Here is a 14,643-nt window from a genome sequence, read left to right as displayed (position 1 = left end):
TCAAAAGTTAAAAAAGCTGACCTTTATCAAAGTGGATCATGTCAAAAGTTAAAAAAGCTGACCTTTATCAAAGAGTGGATCATGTCAAAAGTTAAAAAAGCTGACCTTTATCAAAGAGTGGATCATGTCAAAAGTTAAAAAAGCTGACCTTTATCAAAGAGTGGATCATGTCAAAAGTTAAAAAAGCTGACCTTTATCAAAGAGTGGATCATGTCAAAAGTTAAAAAAGCTGACCTTTATATGGAAGTGTGTCATACGTAAAAATAAAGATTAATGGTAAATTTTGAAAACCTATACAGGCTTAAAATAGCCATATATGCGCAATCTGATTGGCTAATTTTGAAAGAGAACCATGCGAGCATTTGTTGAAAAATGGAATAATATTAAAGTAATGAAAAGCTCAAGTTAATATCGATTCAGGTGTTGTGTTATTATCAATACACGAAATTCATTAAATTTATTTGCTTTTCAGATTATTAAAAAAGGTATCAAAATCTACTTTAATAAAAGAGTTCTTATGTAAAAAATCTCAAGTTTTAATTAAGTTTATTTTGGTGATGGATTCTAACTGTTGCTAATTTTCAAGAAATAAAAGAAAATAATGTAATAAAGGTATATGTTAAAGTAAATTATTTGTGTAAGTGTATGCGTTAAAGTCTACGAAATTTTTTATGCAGTTGAACTGAACTAATGGTGAAGTACTTTATGCAAAGTGTAATTCTTAAGTTGGTACATGGGTTCGTTGCAGCATCTTTATACTAAATTGATGATTATATAGAGTTAAACTTTAAAATTTTTGCAAAAAGAAAATTTGTAACGATGTTTTACTGAACAAGCTTGTGAATGTACGAAATCTGAATAGATTTTGAAAAAGCAGATTAGGAGTATTTCAAAACTTTACTTTACTTAACTTTAAAAAGACATCATCCTTAAACTTTAAACACTTTGTAAAGGTATAGAAAAGTTTGGCAGAGTAACTTATAAATACATTTATGTAATTACCTGATGACGCTGACCACAATAGGTAAACGAAATATCGTTAATACATTATTATATCTAAAAATATATTTAAAAAATAGTTATACGCTGCCTTTTTTATTAAAATCAATTTATATATTTATAAACAAATCGTATAATAAGAAATAACTTTAAAAGATATATATGTATGTATGTATATATATATATATATATATATATATATATATATATATATATATATATATATATATATATATATATATATATATATATATATATATATGTATATATATATATCTATATATATATATATATATATATATATATATATATATATATATATATATATATATATATATATATATATATATATATATATATATATATATATATATATATATATATATATATATATACAGGGTTGGAAACTAAGTTTTTGCCGACTTACGAGAATCACGAAACATACAACAAGAAATTTATAAACCATCCTCTCTTAGGAATTCGAAATAGTTACGATCACTCTCAATACATCTTCGCCATCTGTCCGGCAGCTTAGCAATGCCAGTTGCTAAAAATTCAGGGGGCTTTGCATTGATCCAGAGCTGAACATCCTGCATAATTTCGGCAGCATTGTTGAAAATTTTCCCCTGCAAAGCCAATTTCATGGGTGAAAATAAATAAAAATCTGACGGTGCCACTCTTTCCACAAATTTCCACTCTTTTAGCTTTCTCTGTCAAAACTCATTGATGAAATCATAAAAACGCAAAACAATACCCTTGACAATAATTCCTATAAAACAAAAATGTTCATTTTTTTATTTTCACAATAAATAAATACCTGAATATTATTTATTTTCATTTATTAAGTGCAATTATAAAGTAAGAATATTATATGAATTTATAGAAACACAAACGATTTACTTCTCTCACATAAACACATAGATATAACAAATTATGACTCGGCAAAAACTTAGTTTCCAACCCTGTATATATATATATATATATATATATATATATATATATATATATATATATATATATATATATATATATATATATATATATATATATATATATATATTTATATATATATATATATATATATATATATATATATATATATATATATATATATATATATATATATATATATATATATATATATATATATATATATATATATATATATATATATACAGTATTGGACAAAACATTTACAACCAACATCGAATAATGCTAAAAAGTGTTCCTAATTTTACATTCTTAAAAACGAAACGAACTATACTACCACAGCAAACAGTTCAGGAGTCTGGAGTCATAGAATGCCATGACATGAGCAATCAGCTGACAGGTGACAGCACACAGGCAGAATTTCGTTGACAAGTGCCATTTTGCAGCGGACAAAACAAGTGCAACTTTTTTGGTTTGTTTAATTTGTCAACGTCACGGAAGCTTTTTAATAAATAAAGGAAGTATCCAAAAGTTTCCATAAGTTTCCAGAAGCATACAGAAGCTTCCAGAAGTTTCCAGAAGAAGCATCTGAAAGCATCTAGTAGCATCCAGAAATATCCAGGAACATTCAGAAGCATCCAGACACATCCAGAAGCTTCCAGAAGCATTGAAAAGAAGCATCTAGAATCTTCCAGAACAGGTTAACACAGGTTCATTTTACTATATAAGAGACATGTAAATCGACATGTAATTCAGTCAGTATATGGAAGTCAATCAGTCAGTATTATCAAGACAGTTTATCGAAGTGAGTTTTATCAAAGTGTTTTATCGAAGAACATCAATACAAGAAGTGAAATACAACAAGTGTTTCATTACATCAATACAGTCCACATTCAACCAAGACGTTGTGTTCCACAGAGCATTATTGTATCATCACAAGGTAAATGTAACACGGTAAGCCTTGAGAAGCGTGATTATTTATTTTTACTATTTTTATGACTTCAAGTGCAAAAATGGCTCCCGACGGTCTAGGATTGGAACTAAGAAAGAAAATTATTGCCGACTACGTAAGTGGAATGTCACAAAAAAGTATTTGTGATAAATATCGCGTGAAAAAATGGACCGTATCAAGACTATGTTCCAAATATTGTTCTACGGGGAAGTTGGCAGCAGATAACAAAGGTGGAAGACCGCGTTCTACAACTTCTAGAGAGGATTCTATGATCTTCAGATCCGTCAAGAAGAATCCCTGGATATCATCAGTCGAGATACAAAAGCAATTAGAGCTGCCTGTATCGGACCGAACAATCAGACGACGTGCTGTTGAAGCCGGATTGTTTTCTCGACGCCCTGCAAAGAAACCGCTGATTTCACTAAAAAACCAGAAGAAAAGACTCCTGTTTGCTACATTTCATATTGACTGGAATGTGAAAAAATGGCGAACTGTCCTGTTCAGTGATGAATCGAAGTTCAACACCATTGGGAGCGATGGCATTTGCCGTTTACGTCGACCGGCCGGAAAACGCCTCGATTTACGTTACTGCCATAAGACCGTGAAGCATGGTGGAGGCAATGTAATGGTCTGGGGGTGTTTTTCTACTAACGGTCTAGGTCCAATACATCAAAACGATGGAATAATGGACCGTTTCATGTATAAAAATATCATGAAAAATGTTATGTTACCTCATGCTGAATAGAATATGCCAATAAAATGGGTTTTTCAGCAAGACAACAATCCGAAACACACTGCAAAAGTAGTCAAGCAGTGGTTTCAAGACAACCACCTATCGGTGATGGATTGGCCGCCTCAATCTCCGGATCTCAAACCTATCGAGAACCTGTGGGAGATTGTCAACCGCAGAATTAATCGTGAAGGTGTTCGTAATAAGGATCAACTGTTTGAACAAATCCAAAAGGCCTGGGCAGCGATTCCACAAAGTTTCATTGATCACCTGATCGAATCTATGCCTCAAAGATGCAAGGCTGTGATTGATAACAAAGGATTCGCCACAAAGTATTGATAGCGAAATACAGCTTGGTCAACATTTTGTCGAGTTGCACTTGTTTTGTCCAGAAGGAAATCACCTTTTTTTAATACTTTTGATTAATTTATTAATTTTCGTGTACAAATAATGAACTTTGTGATGAATAAAACTCGAAGAACTTTGTCTCTAAACAGTTACATAGTTATTTCTCTAAATTGAAAAAAGTAAGCACTTTTATATAAAGAAACTAAATTAGCATTATTTGGTTGCATTCGTTTTGTCTGATACTGTATATATATATATATATATATATATATATATATATATATATATATATATATATATATATATATATATATATATATATATATATATATATATATATATATATATATATATTAGGGATATGACTTTTTAATTTTTTTTCAAATAAAATGTTTCCTGTATCATAAATCGATGAACTTTTACCTAAAATCATGAAAAAAGGCCCAAATAGCTTTCTGCAACAAAAAAAGGTCACCCCCAAAATAAAAATTTGATTTACCATTTTTATACATTCATTTTTGACCGATGTTTTAATCTTAAGCTTAATTCTCAGCTTAATTCTATTTATTTCATTATTTTGTTATGAATTTATAAATATAACGCCACACGTTACCATGGCAACGAAACGGCCGTGTGCCGGCAAATACTTGGAATTGTTATGTGATGACGTCATTGTGTTACCACGGTGATATAGACGACTGTAACAGACTGTAGAAGATTATAGAACTTAGTAGAACATTCTGGAAGCTCTAAATAATTATATAAGCGAGCTGCTGTCAGAGCTCAGTGTTGATAATGTGAATAGTTCTATGAAGCACTCTGCGTGTAACTGAGCTAATAAGGAACTACTGTAGCGAACTAAAGACGCTGTAAGTGTACGAAGTATAAGTAGTTGTAGCATTATCGTTAGGATACGGACTGGATTATCGAACTGTTATCAACATTGACTGGATTATCGAACTATAATTGGATTACTATACAGTTAAAGTATTTTATTAATTAAACGACTTTATTAAACGGATATTTACGCTCAGCTATCCGTAAAGTCGTAACAATATTATATGATGTCTCACAAGAAAAGTCATACCACAGTAACAAAGAACAAGAAGACTTGGACTAAAAATTTGGTGAGATTTCAAGAGTCACACAGAAGAAGAGGAAGCGTGGCTGTAGAAGAACATTCACTCGATGAAAAATCCAGAATACCACTTCAATTGCAGATCGTAGGAAGATACCAGTTTCTCGGAGCATATGTTAAAGGAAGAAAAGAACGAATAGACCAAATTTCTAATGAAATTACAAAATTGTGGGACAATAAACTGAATTTTCCACGTGTGTCTGATCAAGTGATAAGAGCAAAGCTTATGAAGGTGCTGAAGGTCTATGATGAATGTGTCAAGCGTGGAAAATATGATGTTCTCAATGCATTATTTGACATCACGAAAGTGAATGGCCAGTGGTTATCCTCGGAAGATAAACGTCTATACCACCTACAAAAAGAAAGTAAAGGACAGGTGGGGTACTCAACAGGACAAGTGGCAAGTAAAGAAACCATTCACCCTTCCAAGAGAAGGAAAGTCCAGTCTGGAACAGCAATACCTTCCACATCACAAGTCCTGTCTACCACAGACAGTGGTACTGAATCTGAAAACTGCAAAAGTAAGAGTGAAGATGATGAAGACGACGGTGATAAAGACGATGATGAGGACACTCAGAAAAAAACTAGAAAGCACTACAAAAGTAAATTTGCTGTAAGTATGGTTACATCAAGTGGAGTTTCCACAAAGAAAGCTGCTAAAATATGCAATGTATTATCACAACAAGGTATTGATATTCCAACTCCAAGTCAATCAGCAATTTACAAGTCCATATTCAAAGAGGCAGGTAAATTAAAAAAAGAAATGATACAACAACTTAAAATGGAACAGTGGTCCTTACACTTTGACGGCAAACGAATAGATGATAAGGAATATCAGGTAGTTGTACTTCAGAATGAAAGAACTGACGTGAAACTTGATGCACTGCGTTTAAAAGATGGCAAAGCTGAAACTGTTGCTGAAAAAATTGCCAAACTTATTGATGAATACAATTTGTGGAATTCAATTAAGATGATCATTACTGATACAACAAACGTCAATACTGGGAAGAGAAATGGAGTTGTTGTGAAGTTGCAACGTATGTTTAAATTAAAGGGTGTCACAATACCACAATTTATCGGTTGTCAGCATCACGTACTAGACAGGATTCTCCGTCTGGTGATGGACGAAGAACTTGGGGGTGATACCAAATCTCCAAACATTGAATACCCATTTGTGTCTGAACTGTTGAATAAGTATGATGAACTGAAGGATAAGTTTGTGAATGGAACTGTAGAAATTCTTGATAAATCAGGGTGGAGAGACGATATGAAGTTTTTGTACCATTTAACAAGAGTGTTTAGGTTCTATGAAGAACAAAGAAACTTCCCTCTGATTCACTTTCAGAACATTCCTAATATGAGCAATGCCAGATGGAACTCAAGAGCCATTCTCGCCATTCTGGCGTTCATTCTTATGCCTGAAGCGAGAAAGAATTTGGAGAAGGTTTGCAGGTTCATTTCATATGAGTGGGCAGAACATTGGTTTAGTAGTCAAAAGTACAATGACAATGACTTCAAGAATTTATCTGATGTATTGAAGCCTTACAAAAAGGCATTGCAGTCATTCAAAAATCACTGGAAGAGAGAGCCATCCGTCATCGACATACCACGAAGTAATCAGATAGCTGAACGTGCAATCAAGGTGATGCAAGACCTGTATGCTTCCTGCAGAAAGAAAGACAAACTGCAACTTCGATTCATTCTAAGTAATAAGCGCTAGACTCTTTATGAGACGTGAGCATCATGTGACCCATGTACTAAACACAGTAGGCCTATAGACACAGACAGTTATGTATATTGTTGTACTAGACGCTTTGATACTGTTAATTTTGTAATACTTGTATAATTATATATCACATAATGTTTTTTGTTATATTACAGTACATGTTGCATAAATAAATAAAATAACAACAGGAGTATGACTCTTACAACATCTTCAGCCTTTAATATTCATTTACTGTACAAAAGTGTACCTATTGAAAATTCGATTTTTTGGTTTTGGGGTGACCTTTTTTCAAAATATGTCAAAATGAAACATCTATTCGTTCTTTTTACATAAAAGTTCATTGAATTACGATACAGGCCTAGTAGGTTGCAAAAAAGTCATATCCCTAATATATATATATATATATATATATATATATATATATATATATATATATATATATATATATATATATACATAGAGAGAGAGAGAGAGTAAATGTTTTTTCACCAATAGAACACAATAACTGATATTTCCTTAACCACTTTATTTAACAAACATGTGTTTTTTATATGTATTAACTATTGAAATAATATATCCAACAGGAATTTGTACGTACGCAAGTTTTCTTCACCCTTAGTTCTCCATAAAGGTGTTATAAAGAGTTATTCCTTTTGGTAATTAATTTCCTATATCAATATAAATCTGTGTCCATCAGTTCATAGTTCAGTACACTACAATTTTTTGTAATCTGTTTATTGCAATAAAATACCGAGGACCAACCAGCTCTTGTTTACCGTTGATTACAATTTCATAATGTTTCAAATTATTTGGGCTAGTCATAACAACTAATAAGCAATATTCTGATCAGTAGTACGTTATAAATATTATCATTATTTATTAGTGCGTTATTTTATTATTTTATTTTATTTTTTTTCTCAAATGTGATTATTATAATTTTTCTTTTTTTTTCTCTTTACTTTAAATTCTTTCTATGTTTTATGGTGAATTAATGAAAAATAATAATAATTAAAAAAATGTTGATTTCATTACTTGATTCTAATAAAACATTATTTTTAAACCTATAAACAACTTAAGTGAAAAATAAAAATAATTTTGACAGAGTAGGGGAGACCGGGGCAAGATAAAGAGCGGTGCAAGATGAAGAATATCTTAAATTATTGCTTTTTCACTAGGTGGCAGCATTAATCGGAAATTCCTATAAGCTGTTCGTTGAAAAATAGTATAGAGACGCTGAAATCGCCATTTTTGTATTAATTGTGAAGCTTTGATTGTTTACCGCTGCCACGTTATAACTTTTATGCATTTGTAAATATGCTCTGCTACTGATATAAGTAAGCTATTTCGTTTCTCTTTAACATTTATAAGTAACTGAGTTTAAGTACTACCTATTAACAAAATAAAAAAGGTCAATTAATCGCAAATAATTGTGGAAAGGAAAACAAATTGCAAGATAATGGGGGTAAGATGGCGAGCTCGTCATCTTTCCCTGTGTTTCATAATTGTTAAACTAACCATGATTATGATCCAGAAGCTATTGTGTTGGGTTAATAAAGTATTAGTTAACTATTATATTGCAATTTAAGAAGGAGAGAAACTAACGCGATTAGAAGACTCGACTGCAATCAATTAAAAAGAATTACGAAAATTCTATTTGTAAGAGTTCAGTTGGTAATAAATAGAATAAGAGAATAGAATTCGGGTTTCCTCAATATAAAATTAACTATCAACAATTTACAAATAAGCTAAATGATGAAACCAGTATACAAACCATCCAAATGAACTTATAACAAATGCTAGTTCTGATGCACCAAAGAATTTGGTTAGTGTTTTTGATTTCAAACTATTGCCTATACCAAAAGAACGTGAGAAAAAATCAAAAAGCAAAAAAATGAGCTAAGCATTTTTGCAAGCACACTTTTCAAATAACTGTTAAAGCAAAGATAAAATCAGAAAGAAGAAGAAAAAAGTTTAAAAAAAAAACAGAGAAAAGAAACTCGTGAAGCTAAAAACGGTGTAAATAAACTCATTCAACGTATTCAAAAGATAAAATATGTTTAGCTATTTCCTGTGTTGTCATCTAGCCCCAAAGTCAAAGTGGCATCATTACAATTTGTTAGGTTGTGAAAAAATATAAAAATATATATTTTTTTATTTGAATAAGTAAATGTTAATGTATTTAATATTACAAAAGACTACTCTTACATGTTGATGTAAAATAAATTTTACTATCCTTGAAAATAAATTAATGAGCAACAAAACTTGTTAACGTAGTTTTCTTGCCCCAGTCTCCCTACAGTAACTAATATATATAAAAAAGCTGACAATCGGATATTTATACTTTGTTTGAAAATTTAACAAAAGAAGTGAAATTTATTTGTTTGTCTACTAAACAATAATCTTTTATACAGTTGCATATAATCATTAATATTACAAGAAAGCAAAAATAATTGAAGCCAAAAAAGCTACCCATATGAATATGAAATATGGCATTAAAAAAACGTAACCCATAATTGCGGCACCTATTTGCCTTGAAATATTTAATTGTAAAAAAAAAAAAAATAAAGTTATTTAGTAAAATTTAAAAAAATCAATGAAAAAAAGAAGAAAAGAAAGGCTATAAAATTATGAACAACAGAACTCAATCAATTTGCTATGTGTTTTTTTTAATCCAAAATGTCATTAGTTGGAATAGTTAATAGTTAAACTTAATTTTGTTAAATGAACTTCGTCAACGTTTTACATTTGAAGATGTCTTTTAATAAAAAATTTATGAATATTAATTTAAAATAAAAAATGACACCGTCTCATAAGAATTATAAGATTTTATCTGACATTTGTTGAAAGAATGTTACCTTCGATATTTCATTTTTAAAATGTTTTACTGTAGTATAATTGTAAACTATACGTCGTGAATGTTATTTTGTAAATGTTCAGGTTATTTTCATGATTTAACTTATAGTATTACAAACATAATTTTTAAGTTTTTGATTTTGGTATTAATTTCTTATTAAAACTTTAATTTCTAAACTCTTTAAACATAAATAAAGGGATGTTGTACCCTAAAATTCTTATGCGACGACATTTTAGTTAATATATTGTATTGTTGTGCTAGGAAGTGTTTACAGAAATCTAAAAAAAACCATAACATATTAAAACTATTGATTAAAATTTGGAAATACGGAATATATATAATTTTTATTTTTCAATTTTCTAGCTTAGATTTTTATTTTTATTTTTCATTTATTTATTGTAATTTATTAGAAACTGTATATATTCTGAAACAAGTTGTAAATTTTCAAGAACTTTTAAAAATAGTACAAGTATAAATCTAAAGTAAATACCACCAACATTACAATAAAGATGACAATAATAATAGTAATAATAATAGTAGTAGTAATAATAGTATTAATATGTATAATAATTTTTGCATTAACAATAATAATAATAATATCAATAACAATAACAATAATAGTAGTAATAATAAAAACAACATCAGCAATAATAACAATAATAATAAAAATTACTAGTATAAAAGTTAGAAAAATAATAAATAATAATAAATAGGTATAATAAGAGAATAGTTATATTAGCAACAAATCAAAAGTTATCAGAGGTTTAAAGAATCAATATCTTTCTAAAAATTAGTTTAAAAAGCAGGGTTTAAAATTACTAATAGACTTAATTTATTTTAATGGCAATGGAAGACTGTTCCAATATTATACGCTTTGATGTTATGGATTTTAGACCATATTTTGCAAGAAAATGGACAAAATTAGGTTTGTGGCATAAGCCATGAATAAGAATTTATAATAAGATTATTATTCTTATTCTATTATCACAAGAGTTATAACATTTATAAAAATTAACTCCTTTAAAAATTACAGTAAGTTATAGTATCTGCGTTTGTTTTTTAGAGCACTAACTATGAAAAATAAGCAGTATAAAGTACAATCTTGCTTATGAAAAGCAGGTGGTAAAAAGGTCCATATACAAAAAAAGGGAGCCCCAGAGAATCTTTTCGAAGTCTTTCCTTAGCTTTAAAAACGAAAAATCAAACATCAGAATGCTGATAATGGAGTCGAAGTGGATGATGAAATACAAAGATGTGAACATATAAAGACCTAATAATAATTTAACCATTAGCTTCAACATGTGGTATATCCATAGAAAAAGAAACAACATCTTCTGATAAAAAATTTAAAGACTTCGCAAGTTCAGAAGTTCAAAATAAGGACGCGAAAGAGAAAAACCTGAGTTATATTGTCGTCCAGGAACGAGCAGAGGAATTTACGAAATTAAATTGAGCAGCCGTGGCGCAGTGGTAGCGCACTTGCCTCGGAAACATAGGATCTGTGGTTCAAACCCCATCTCTGGGCAAGTTTTTAAACATCGGTTAGCAGGGAGTGTTTTAGTTGATAATCTTAAAGAATGTAGAAACATTTATAAAAAGTATTTTTAAGAAGAATTAGTAAATAAAAAATTCGCTGCAATCGAAATTGTGAATGCAATAAGTTCTGTGGTGGAAATTAAAAAAAAAGTGTTTCGGAAATAGAAAACACTTTTATTAGAAAACTCGATATCAAAGCTCAAATTATTTTAATTGAAAAATCAGATGTATTAGAATTGATAAGCCATGACCCAGGTTTACGTCCACATACAATTACGGTTAATCAAAATATCGTATTTACTCCAGTTAGAGCCATACTAACCAAAACTGGCTATTTTCCCAAGTGACGGTAAAAATAGGTTCGCTTCTGTAAATAACTTCTTACGAAGGTTTGCCATCTCTTGCGAGAAACCTTCATTTACGTAGATGCTTAGTCTTTTTAGTTTTTTGTTTCTTTTAAGATGTTTGATTAGTCTTTAAATCTCAATAATTTTAATACAATTGTTCGAGATTAGGCTTCTTTCTTAAAACCTATTCGATGCGCCCTTTCAATTTTAATTCCTAGTTTTACGCATAATAAATTTTGAACCTTTTCTTCAGTTTCATCTCAGGTTTCATTTGCATTTATAGGAATTCCAACTATTCTTAAGTTATTCCTCCTCAACCTGCCTTCAGAGATTCTGCATTTTTCGTTTAAATTATTAACAGGATTTAGGGTTTCAATTTCTTTAGCAGCTTTCACCTTTTGGTTTATTAAATGTTCCTGAAAATTTAAACTTTCTTTTAAGTCCTTCATATCGTTTTCCAATAAGTGAGCTTTTTTATTGCAGTCCGATGATTTTCTTTCAATATTATCCGAGCGTGCATTGAGTATTTTTAAGTTTTTACTAAAAAAAAAACAAATGCTTTTTCTTGTTCTGTAAACAATAACTGTATTTCTTTGTTGTGTAGAATTAACATTTCTTTTATTTCTAACAAAGTTACAGCCATTTTTAATTTACGTCTTAATTACGTCTGTTCACCGCGGCGGTTGAGTTATAACTATGGTGTCACTAACTGCGCCAGTTCAATGTCTAGACAGTTTAAGGGAGTACAAAAGTAAATGAAATAGGAAGTTGGCCATAATGTGCCCTGCATACTTTGTCAAGACCACAGAACTAACACTGCTCTTGAACATGCCTGCAATGTTAATACTTTAATACGAGAATTGTTTAATGTCCTCAAACAGTCGTATGTTTTCTTCGCATCAAGCACAAAAAGATTTAGTAATTTAAAGAAAGAAATTGAAGACATAGAAAATGCAATACAGCTTGTAAACCTATCTAGAACAAGATGGACTGCTTGAGCAAAGTCTGTCAAGGCTCTAAACCAGTATTTAAAGAAAATGGTTGATCTTTTTAAGATCTCAAATAATAAGATTTTTGATACTATCGCAAGAACTTAGGCAATTGGACTTCTGGAAAAAGTAACAACTTTTGATCTCAATGTTACCCTTTTCTTCATGAATAAGGTTGCCAGATGTCCGATGTTTACGTTAGAGAATACAGTGCGAAAGCCATAAAAAATAAAGATTTTTACTGTGATCTTCTCCGTAAAAGTCGAACATCTGGCAACACTATTCATGAAGAATATCATTGAGAAAATAAAAATATTAATAAAAATCTTAGATAGAAGTCTAAACTTCAAGTCATTGAAAGTATTAATGTAATTGAAAACACTACTTAGAACTTATAAAATACCAAAACGACACAGATACTATGAATGATTTAATTGAATGTGCAGTGATATTTTCTAGAAAATTACACATTGATGCAGAAAACACCTTAAAGCTGACTGAGACTCTATTCGTGATTTTCTTCGTGATGGCCCTTGGGTAGAAATCTTTCGTCTTCCTGCAGAAAAACGTGCTTCTTTTATGTAACTTCTTGGATTCAGAATGGCATAGAATCTTTTATTCCCTCTCGACAATTCCAAGTCAAGGTTCACTCTTCTCCATGGTTTTCTTTGCATTGTGCTGTTATCCATTATTCTCAGGTCATAAAATCATGTATTCCATCTCAAAAACTAAGCTCTCGTGACTCTGGAAAATCTTTCACAGTATCTATAATAAGAGCAAATTTGTTGTTCCACCTCTCTTGTATGATTTAGATTGTGTCACCTATCCCAGAGAAAAAGTTAAATTGTTTGCTAAGAACTTTTTATCAATATCATTTTCTTGATTCCACTAATTGCGTTCTACGTAATATAGCTGAAAAGCAGGTTGATCTCTCTCTACTCTTCTACAGCTTATAGTCCGGACAACTGTTATAGTCTTGCAGAAGTGTTCTACGGAGCTGTCATCCATACTTTCAAAACTATTTAACAAGTGCTTATCAGAGTGTTGTTTTCCAGCATGCTGGAAAGGGGCATCTGTTATCCTTTTTTTTTCAAAAATTCTGGAGAGCAATTTGACTCGTCTAACTTCCGTCCCATTAGTCTTCTTATTATCATAAGCAATCTTTTTGAGCCTTTAATTAACAAATACTTAATATCTTATCTTGAACTAATAACTTACTTTTTTATCATCAATATATATTTTGATCTTCTATTTCTACAGCTGATTTTCTAACAGTAATAATTGATAGGTTTATTGTGCATTAGATAGATATGTAGAGGTTAAGGCTATTGCTTTTGATATTTCTAAAGCTTCAAAGTTTATGATAAAGTTTGGCATGCTGGTCTTCTCCATAAGCTTTCTTTTTACGGTGTATCAGGTAATATCTTTAAGATTATTGAATCATTCCTTACAAATTGTAGTATTAAAGTTTCCTCAATGGACAGCATTCTTCTTTATATCATGTAACTTCAGGGGTTCCTAAAGGTTCTCTCCTTGGCCTTATACTCTTCTTAAATTATATTAAAGATCTTTCGGATAATCTCACATCTAAGGTGGGATTGTTTGCTGATGATACTGCCATTTATTTTTGTCTTGATAAGAAGTCAATACTCTCTGATTGCTTGGAGGGAGCATTTGAGCTTAAAAAGGATCTCACTTCTGCTACAGCATGGGGTTCATAGTGGCTGATGAAATTTAACTCAGAGAAAACTCAACTTTTCAACTGATTATTATCGCAACAATTCTATATTTATGAACGGTAATGTACTCGATGAGTCCTCTACCCTTAGTCTTCTAGGGTTAACTCTTACTTCCGATCTTTCTTGGAAACGTATATAAAATTGATTGCAAAATTAGCATCAGCTTAGGTTGATCTATTAAGGTAATCTCTTTCTCGTGCTCACCACTTTCTTTTTCCGGATTCTATTCTTTATCTCGATAAATCTAAAATCCGTCCTTGTATGGAATACTGTTGCCATATCTGGGGCGGATCTTCCAACAATGCTCTTTCTCTCTTAGACAAGTTGCAAACATGCATTCTAAACATAGTAAGAC

This window comes from Hydra vulgaris, chromosome 09 (genome assembly GCF_038396675.1).
Source record: "Hydra vulgaris chromosome 09, alternate assembly HydraT2T_AEP".
Lineage (NCBI taxonomy): Eukaryota > Metazoa > Cnidaria > Hydrozoa > Anthoathecata > Hydridae > Hydra > Hydra vulgaris.
Note: the sequence above shows the minus strand (reverse complement) of the source record.